The sequence below is a fragment of the Rhagoletis pomonella genome, unplaced genomic scaffold, assembly GCF_013731165.1.
Source record: "Rhagoletis pomonella isolate Grant_MI unplaced genomic scaffold, Rhpom_1.0 Rhpom_scaffold_00007, whole genome shotgun sequence".
NCBI classification, from domain to species: Eukaryota; Metazoa; Arthropoda; class Insecta; order Diptera; family Tephritidae; genus Rhagoletis; species Rhagoletis pomonella.
The window spans coordinates 53682640-53693494 of NW_023458561.1; the positions used below are offsets into that span (position 1 = coordinate 53682640).

Consider the following 10855-nt stretch of genomic DNA (forward strand, 5'->3'; position numbering starts at 1 on the left):
CCACAAAACAAATTGGCGTTGGCCCTTAATACGTAAAAATACATACGCCTGATGTTCATTTTGATATACATATAGTCCCTGCAAAAAATGCGCCTAATCCGAGATGACTCCGGGAGCAATCGCAAAGGAGCATGCGACTAATCCCACTTTTGATCTCTTTATATGGAATGAACTGGTCGCATTTGTTCGAGCATGTCCTATGAAGAGACTTATTGTTCACCTTTATACCCGAACGGGTATAAAAAGCGACTAGTCACTTTTAAAAAATAAAAATAAAAATTTGCGCCAGCTGAGATTCGAACCGGGGTGCTCAGTTTTGGCAGGCGAACACTTTCTCTGTGTGCCAACGCCGCACATGAAATTTCAATGACTAATTGCGTACATATCATTAAATCGTTAATAGTACCCGTTAGAGATGAGTTGGGGACTAATTGATCTCCAATTATACCCATAAGGGATGAGTCGAGACTAATTGACCTCCATTAGTACCCGTATGAGACTAGTTGGGACTAATTAATGCCCAATTGTACCCGATTGAGAGTAATCTCGGAATACTCTCTTTAGAGATTAGTCGCACAATTTTTTGCAGGGGTACATATGTATGTATGCTTGTGTGTATGTACAAATGTATGTTGCTGTATTTGCTTTTACTTTTTCTCACAACTACAAGCCACACATGCACACACTATTGGCATACCGTGAATAGCCATTGCAATTGATCCTTGAACTATGGAAGTCAACGCTTGACCATTGCACACACATAAAGGCAAAATGGCAAGTACTGTACTGTTTTGATGAATCAGCAAAAATCACCTTAAAACGAGAGCAAAATAATACAAACAATTTAAAACAATAGAAACTTGCAGAAAGTTTTCATTCAATATTGCCTGCAAGCAAAATATGATTTACTTTAAACAAATTTGGACATAAACAATTATTCTTTGAACAGAGTTGAGAAATGAATTCATAAGTGCTAATAATGTAAAATCAAGAAATTGTTTGTTCACTTTGTAAGAAGAAACTGCAATCTTTTAGTTATAGAATCAAGTTGCACAACTTACTTATTAGAGTGCGCCGTCACTTTAAACAATTCAATTGCACAGCTAATTAGTTTAACAGCTAAGTAAAAATACCAAAACAGTTTTTAGTACATTTCTACAAGAGTGTAGAGTTGGAAAATATTTATAATTATATAACTGAACTATTAAATCAGGTGACTTGAGCTTAAACATGTCTCTAGATAAAATCGCCAACCGCGTTTACTTTCTATAACAAATATTCGGCAACCCAATTTTCCAATTATGCTATTTGGGTATGAATAGCCACTGTTATGAAATATGAATATCGCTACCGTAATATCCCATATCGTCGCTAAAATACAAAAAGCTTTAACTAAATAAAAATTCAAAATTCACTTTTTGATTGAATTGAAATTGAAAAATTGAATTTAAAAAACTCAAAAAAATGTTCCAAATGTTAGTTAGAGTCATAAGAGATCCGAGCGCTATATTTCATCAAAACCAATGTACATTTCAATTTTTTAATAATTTTTTAATATAAATATCGATGGTCCTCTGCAATAACGGCACAACCCAAAATTTCATGTTTTTGAGTTATATAGCGGATTAGGTTTAACCGTATTTTTGTGTGGCAAATCGACATATGCTTAGCTGTTGCGAATCCGGCAGAGGCGCAGTTTTGCCATTTGTCACAAAATCGAAGTAGGCAACCCTTATTACTGAACAGTGGCATATGTCTCACATTTATCGTGAATATTGGCATAAGTCAAAAACTGTCGATAGGCTAGTGATGCGTTTATGTCAAATAACAATACATTTCCTATTAGGCCGTTGTTCATTACATAGTTACACTTATGCCGAATTTGCACTAGGCATTGAAATGACAAAAAATGTATGCCATTTAAAAAAGGCCATGCGGAAATTAACTTAATGACAATTTTTTTAACGTAATAACACGATTATTTTTTAATGCCACATTTTGTCATTACACTTTTTGCCATTTAATTCCTAGTGGAAATTCGGCATTATGTTGGACTATTTGCCACTAGGCATTAAATGGAAAATTTATAATAACGAAGTTGGGCATTTAAAAATATTCGTGTCATTACATGGCATTTTTTAAATGGCACACATTTTTTGCCATTTTAATGCCTAGTGGAAATTCGGCTTTAGAAACTTTTGTATGGGAAATAACGACACTTTTCGTTTTGTGCCGTTATTCAGAAATACAAATGGAGTTTGATTCGTTTAACTAATTAGGAGTTGTTATCTATTTCGTATTTTTGCAGTCCAACGCTTACTAAATCTTTAGAAATTTGAAAGCTTACAAATTTCCCTTACATAATGACTGCAAATAATCCGGAATAATTAAGTTCCAAGACATGCATCTTATTGCTAAATTACGAAACATAAAATCTTTGATTGGCTCTACTGAAATATATGAAATTTTTAGTTGTGCCATTATTGTTGAGGACCATCGATGTGTATAAGCACAGGTACATACATTCGTAGTAACCGCATTGTAGAGCGCATATGGCTTCGTTTTTTTAATTGCTTACCTGAAAAGAAAAAAGAAAACATAAAGTTAACTTAACATTTTGTTAAAAGTTAATAGATAAAAAGTAAGGAAAGTACTGCCTTCGGCTAATCCGAAGACTTCATAGTTTTCATAAATTTTAATAAAATAATACTTAAACTTTTTATTACCATTTAAGTAACTTTTTTCACTCTATTCGAGCTTCGAATCACAGAAGCTCGACGAAAATTTAACTACGAATAATTCATAGCTCAAGAATTTTAGGTGTTAATCCCTTTCCATGAAACTTGTGCTTATTATTAAAATTATTACTACTGTTAATAATTTTAACGCTTCGAAAGCACATCTTAATTATTAATAAAATTTGAAATTGCAATAAATGCATTTTGTATGCCTGACTAACCACCAAACGATTAAACATAAAAAATGCCAGTATTTGCATTATGTATGTACATATGTATTTGTAAAATAGTTTTAATTAAAATTGCATTGCAACACTGCGTGCAACTGAAATGGCAAATATTAAACAGAATGCAATTTAGTTTCAGTTAGAAAATAAGGCCAAATGAAGCAATTAATTTAGGGGTAATGCAATTTCGCATTCAAAATCAAACAAATCTACAAGCAATAATAAATTCAAAAATGAAACACAAACAAAAACAAATGAGCGCTTGCATGACATTCGCCATCAACCAAAAATTGCGGACTCATCATTGGTTCCGAAATTTCGCCGAGACTTCGGAGTGCCATTTTAAAATGTGCAAACCAAAATAAATTCGAGTGTGTGATTATTTCTGTATGTAAATATTTGTGTTTGCCTTCGTATGACAGTTTGTTTGTGAATAAACAAGTATATATTTGTACGTTTGTACATATGTACATAGTATGTTTGTATGCTGTATGTTTGCGATAGCGTAATAAATGATTGCCACTGCTGCTGCTGCAGAGATTTATTTGAATAATGACCCCCTCGCTGTACGTGGCGGGTCGACTGGCTGTCACTGGCAGTGCGGTCAAGCGCAAGCAAAACACAGTGGCATACCAATTGGTGCAGGGCGAGATGAATGAGATTGCGCTTTATTGTGGTGCACCAATTATGTAAGTATGTACATGCATACATATGTATGTATTTATGTTAACAAAAGGGTTTTGCAACTCGGTATTGATTGCAAGTAAATTTTGTGCTATAAGAGCAACTAATAAAATTCCTCAACCCGAATGTTGCAAGTAAAGGAATTTATAGGCTTTTTCCTGCTGATGCTGAGTTTGATACCTTTTTTTTTTGGGAAAAACACCAGCTGTGCACTAGGTAAACATTAAACACACAAGTAATTTTTAAGCAAAAAACAAAACCGACTTTATCGTTAGTTTCTTCGTAATCCAATAATCGGATCTAAGCCAATTGGTGTGGGACCACCTCTGAGGTACCATCTTTCCTTAAAAAAATTAGAGAAGTCGGTTAACGTGGTCCAAAGTTATACGGCAACATATGTATATACAAAAACAAATATTCCGACGAACTGATAAAATCCTTCTTTTTTGAAGCCGCACAGTGGTTGGGGAAGCTATGTTTTTCGCGAAAAATTAGAAGGAATTTGTGATCAAGTTATGAAAAAATAACACTAATTATTATTTATAAAAAGGGGATACTTTGGGCCGTGTGCTATATGTTGAGCCCAAACAATTGACGTAGGCCGCCTAGTTTTTTAAGATTTTTTTTTTTCATTATATACGAAATTCGTAATTAAGTTTTCTCATTTTTAAATAGAGCTATTCTGGTTTGAAAATCCAACAACTTCTTTTAACCTCGGACGCCACATTAGTTTGAAATTTGTAATAAGCGAACTGATGAATCATAAATACCAAATTTCATGAAAATTCAGTAATTTTCAAATTCTTGGACGCCATATTGGATCGCTATTATTGATTTTCGCAAATTGACTTCAGGTTTGTTAAGATATATCTTATAAATTATATGGTGCTAATTATATAGTATAAATTGCATTATTCCTTAATGTTTTAACACACTAACAGATTTATTCTGCACGTTACCGAAGATTTTGTGACCGGAAAATTTTATTACCAAAAAATGTTACCACTGCTTGTCACCGCGATTCTAGGTACGTTGGTAATTCAGCAGTGAAAATATTCAGCAATTCAGGTATGAAGATTTGTGGAAATTCTTGTATTGCATATTTCATGGAGAAATATTTTGTTACCAACTTATGAGATGGTAACCAAATTTACCGGTTACAAGAGAGCACAGAATCCGAAAAAGGTTTAAAAATTTACAGACACTTTAATCACCGGTTACAAAATTTATATTAGCAGAGCAGAATAGACCTATCAATGTTTTTTGAAACAACTGATAAAGTCGGTCTAAATAAATAAAAATGGCGCCGACTGAATGAAGATCCTACTCTTCCCTGCTCATTAGTTATAGCTTTTTGAAAAAAATATACTTGAAATATAAGACAGGTATTGATAAATTAGCAACTAATTTTGATTACGAAATATTTCTTATGAAATCATCATTTTCCTTGTTTAAGAAGTATAACCAAACCAGCACTTTATAAAGCTTCCATAAAAAATTGTTAAGAAAGCTATCAAAAAATAACTGGTAGAACATTTCGCGATCGAATTTCTCGAATTAAACGGATTAAGCAGCCCCTTTTGATCTAACTAAATTTCTTTCATTTCGCAATCCATCAGTTATGGCCAAATATCGCATACTGTGGATTGGATTCGATATGTATGTACACAAACAGAGACTCGCAGTTCTAGCATAGTACCAGCTTAAAATAGAAATGTAAGTACCAAAAAATCACATTATTAAAACCAAATTAAGTTAGCCACACTATTCGATTTTCCCATCAGGGCTGCGTACTCAATGCGTTGCAAATACAGAGACAAATACCGAATATATACGAATAACAAAATAAAAATCTAAATATTTACACCAAAAACCGATGCATAATATTTCGTGGGTTTCGCGTCACACACTGTTACCTTTTAGTATTTAATATCTAATTTTGCAACGAAGCCCATAGATTATGTTATGCAAAATAGAATTATCAATGCGATTGTGCGACGATGCAAATGCGTGTACGTGTGCGATTTAAGTTTGATTTTACAGTTAGAAATGTTTACCATTCAAACCACAACTGCATTCAATGTAACGCTGCGAAGATAATATTTAGCCACAATACAAATAAACGCAGTGCAAATGCACTCGCATATGTATTCGGCTGTCAATATTCATACGTATGTATGTACATTAGGGTGGTCCAAAAATACAACTTTTCGTAGAAATGGTATAGAATTCTTAAAAATCAATATTTTTCTATGAGAGAACTCAATTTGTCTGCAGCAGATTCCCAATAATAGTACTCAAATTTTTATTTAACCATTTTTTCATCGCAACTTTAATTTATAGGTCCGCCAAAAACCCACAAAAACCCCGAAAAATTCAATGGGGGGACCAATAAAAAATCGTTAGTAGTAAAAAATGGTTAAATAAACAATTGGGTCTTATTACTGAAAGTCTCCTGAAGAGAACCAGAATTTTCCGATCGAAAAATATTGGTTTTCAAGAATTCTATACAATTTGTACGAAAAGTTGTTTTTTTCCCATATAAAAATATGTACATGGAAGACTTTGAGCGCTTTGAGCGACCTCTAAATATTTTTTGATTTCAAAATAAAAAAATAGGGGTATACTTTTTTTCGATATAGAACAATCCTAGGGGGTGAGAGCATTACAATTCCGAGGTTACTGTTTTTGGACCACCCTAATGTACATACACAAGTAGGTGTTTATGTTTATGCACAAATAAGCCCATGTACCAATGCAAAGTGTTTGTGTTCATCACCATATCCAATTATGCGGCAAATGAAGTGTGTTTGAAATTGCATTCGGCGAGGCTGCCTGTTTTGAATAGGTAACGCGATATACTCGTACATATCGTCACCTGAAACGCAAAAAACCGCATCCAGCCCACTAAATGATTTCGACCGGAAGGGGGCTAAACTGCCCGGTAGTCCATTTTTTCAAATTAGATATATGTACATGTTTTTACTACAGGTTCGAATTCTGCGGATAAAAATACGTGACTTTTGATTGAAACTTTTTTTCATTGGTACGGCATTTTTCATTCTCTAAATGACCTTCGAACCTCAACCTGTCTTAGATATCTAAAATGGACGATATTTTTTTATTGGAAAACGAAAAATATGAATCACTAAGTTGGGGATGCTCTATGCTTTGGTCGTATTACCGGCATCCGGTGACAGAAAAAAAGAAGAAAAGTTTCTGACAAAAGTTATGTAAAAAATTGCAGCAATTTTTATCATTTCCAATTTCAATGTTTTACATTTTCTGTTGTTGTATTTCACATAAGTAGCACACTTTGAGTCAAAAGAAAAACATTAGAACAGTTTTTGACACCTTAAATACCAGAAGCAACAACAAAATACACATAAATGTTGTTTTTGTTTAATGCTTCTACCTATTTGATATGCCTTGATTCCGCCTACAATTCTATGAGCCTTAATTAAGAAAAATGTTTTGCAAATACAGTAAGCAAACAGCAACTGCCACCCATAGCTGTTCTCAAGGTGGAGTCTTATCGCCCCTACTTGGGACACTGGGGTGCTTGGCGAACTCCTGGAAAAGCTAAACGGCATTGGATTTAACGCATATGGTTATGCAGACGATCCTATCAACACCGTTTTTGGCTTGCATGAAGACACTGTAGCGGAATGCAAGTTGCGATAAAATTAACTGAATACTGGTATGCTGAAAAGGGACTGTCAATAAACCCACTGAAGTCTGACCTTTTTCCATTTACCAAAAGATGGAAAGTCAACTTGACTAGACCCACACACAGCCGCATAATTTGATTTCTCTGAATAGGCGAAGGATCCTGGTAAGTAAGCGCGGGTGCCACCTGCACCGACTGGTCTACGTGGCCATCACAGCAGCTATTCTGAAAGATTTAAAGGCAACAAAAAGCTGACTCGCGCGCAAAATGTACTTGCGGGTGCATCTAAAGAATACATTTCAGAGGTCTATACTTAGGAAATGGGAAGAAACTCAGATTGATGCCCGCCACTGTAGAGACGGACTGCATATTTTTAGGTCGCATCGCGCCCATACCCAGTGTAATAGTAATGACACCTACGATATTATACAAACACAGTATTTACCAAAGCGACAAATGCACATGAAGTTAGTGTACTAAATGCATTTAACGTAATGAAAGCGATTCAGGAGGCTTGTGTAAATGTTTGCTTGTTGCAAATTTCGAAATCAAACAGCGGATGTGGCAAGTAAGCGCCTTAGTTATGTGAATTGAATTATAGTAGTAGGTGAATGCGCACATATGTACATACCCGTAGGGATTCATAGACAACCGCTGTACCCAAATAGCAACATTATGAAATCACTAGCTTTTACCCACAGCCTCGCCCGCATGTTGTTTGATTTAACGCAATTTTTTTAAATGCCGATATCTGCGGCTCTAAATTGTATGGAAAAATTTCCTTTGCTCGTATAATGGTTTAGGTTCTGTTTCGGTGACTTCAGCCGCCAAGTTCGTGGTGCTATAATTAAATTCCCTGAATAACTCATTGGACAGTTCTCCCGTTGGTTGCGGAGTTGACAGGCCGAAACGGTACATTCCTCTTCCCACCATTAAGAAAACTTTATGCTCAGTTAGTCACAGAGCTTCGTTAGAATATACGACGTTATGTGCTGTTTCTTGAAATCTGTGAGCGATGTCTTCAATAAAAGAGCGGATTTATACTTTTCCCATAATTGCAAGGGGTTTGAAAGTCCGAAAATCTTACTAAACCGTCTCCCTTTTGACACCTATATTTAAGTATTTCATTGTACTTGTTGACTAACATGATTTAAATTTATAAACGGAGGGAAACTCTCTTCAAAAATAATTTCGAAAGAAAGCTTTCTTAACCCTCTCTCGTTCGATGCCCAAATTAAAACATTTCGTGCAACCGTTTAAGTAAATTTATTTTGAATTTCTTAAAATAAATAAAGAAGAAATAAATTTGTCTTGAACCTTTAATTTGGTACGCATACTAAATTATTTCAATTAAAAGTCTTAATTAAATTGAGGTTAAGTTTACGAAAAGTTGGCAACTCTTTTCAAAGATATTTTTGTAAAACATCGTTTTGGAAACTCTTATGCTTGAGACCCTCATTGTTGTAATATTTTATATAACTCAATAAATAACTGATTTCAACTTTTGAAAAAAGTGGCAACCCTCTTCAAAAAAAATCGTTTATTATAATCCAGGTCATAGGTTATAAGTGTGCCAAATTTCAATGAAATACCATTCCAGCCATTTTAGCAGGAAAGAGCTACAAAAAAACACACTCACCTCACACTTTCTCACCACTCACAAATTTTCTCATTTATAATATTAGTAAGATTTGACTAGTGAGATTGAAATTGCTTCTCATATAGAGTGAAAGTATTTAATAACAAAATGTGTTTGTATTTACTAACTACACTAACTTAGCAGCATATCCACACTCAGCTCATACCATCCGCAGCGACATTCCAGTCGCATACCAGTTTAATTGTCATTCAGATTGGCAGCAATTGCTGTCAGTTTGACAAACTCTCATTGCGGCACCGCTCAAAAACCAAGCAATCGACGTCCAAAATTGGCTGCTGTTTTACCGCTTGCCACCGGCTGTCATCAGTGTCGTCTATGCCATAACTGTATTTTAATTACTTGCCATGAAATTCGCCATTAAATGCAGACATTCTTCACCAACACCAGCAGAATCAGAGTCATACTATTTTGCATCATTACCAACACTTGACGTCCTCTTTTGTTGTGAAGAATTGGTTAGCTGCGTCGTTTTGGCTGTGGCCGCCATAAAATGCAGGAGCTTAATGTATTTTTTTTTTTTTTTTGTTGCTTTTGTTAATAAAATTTGCACCGGTTTTTTCCTTATTCATGAGAGGCAAATTAAAAACGAATTGAAATATCATTATGCTAATTAATTTTTTCACTCCAGTCGCACTCCAGCATAACAACGTTAATGGATTGGTCAAATACCAAAGCTTTTTAAGCTAATATAGGTAATTTTATTTAGAAAAAGGTGAAAGTTAAAAAGAAATTGATGAACAAAATGGATTAAAAACGTTCAAATCAAATTTTTTTTTAATGAAGAAAACGTAAAATGAATGGAATAGAAAGTTTCCAAATGAAGAACGTGCTGGCGTGACATGCATAAATTTGTATTTTTTTTTTAGTGGAATACTAAATGCACTTACTAACTAAATTTTAAATTTGTTAATTTGTGCAATAAATATTTTTGTTAGAAAACTATGGTAAATAATCATCTTATTCGGCAAAATGAAGGAGGCTTAAGTGTGCTTAAATTTTTAGTTAGTGCTAGCGGGCTCGCTAAGGATATGATTATCGTTATAGTTATCGATATAGTTACCGTTATAGTTACCGACATAGTTACCGTTATTGTTATCTACAACAAATTTCTATTGTTAAAATAGAAGTTATCATTGTTAATAAATGGTATCGCTATAATATAATCTGTTGCACCAATAGATATTTTACACATCGTTACTATGTTTTTATCCCTCTAGCTTTCGTTGCTAATGTTGTTATATGAACAATACGCGAATTCAATTTAGCAGTAATATTATAAACTGTAGTGTAAAAATTTAATTTTTTGCTTCCGCAAAGTGAATTGCAAACTTAACTTTCAATTCAGTCATTGAAATACCAAAGCACTCAAGCTCGAATTTTTTAAAGATAATTTCTTTTCAGTGCCATCTAAAACTACTTACACTGAACACAAATTTTGCTACATCAATTCAATGCAGAAAAGCAAATGCAACTACCATTGCATACCAAAGCAAGGATGCTGCGCGAACAAAGGCGCAATACATACTAACTTTACCAGCTAGTAAACTTTGTACAAAGCTATTGGCTTCAGCGAACTTTAGATCGCTATTTTGCACTTTGCAAATAATTTGCAAATAGTTTTTCGTGAGTTGTGTGAAAATTTTCACTTGCCTGCACTTAGGTGCTGCGAAGCGTTTGCAAAGCATTTGGCCTAACATTCGTGATTCGATGTTTGTGGCAGGGGTTTCAATTGAAATGTAATTAAAATGCTTGACCTACATAAAAGTCTTAAAGCGCTAAGTTGATTGCATAGAATGTTATATGAATGTATGTATGTATGTATCAAAAAAATTATTTTATATCGAAGCTGAATGGGAAGAAATGATACAAAATTATT

The 10855-nt window shown here is 34.1% G+C and overlaps 1 protein-coding gene across 8 annotated transcripts in view; it reads right to left on the minus strand.

Annotated features, from left to right (window-relative positions):
- LOC118743065 (kazrin) overlaps window positions 1-10855 on the minus strand; it is a 152892-nt gene that overhangs the window by 111437 nt on the left and 30600 nt on the right. For 7 of the 8 annotated variants that reach the window (XM_036475552.1, XM_036475551.1, XM_036475553.1 and 4 more), the window contains one exon: window positions 2524-2578. The exons of the other annotated variant lie outside the window; for it this stretch is intronic. The gene's annotated coding sequence lies outside the window, so the exon portion shown is untranslated. The remainder of the gene's footprint in view (window positions 1-2523; window positions 2579-10855) is intronic. 8 annotated transcript variants of the gene reach the window in all.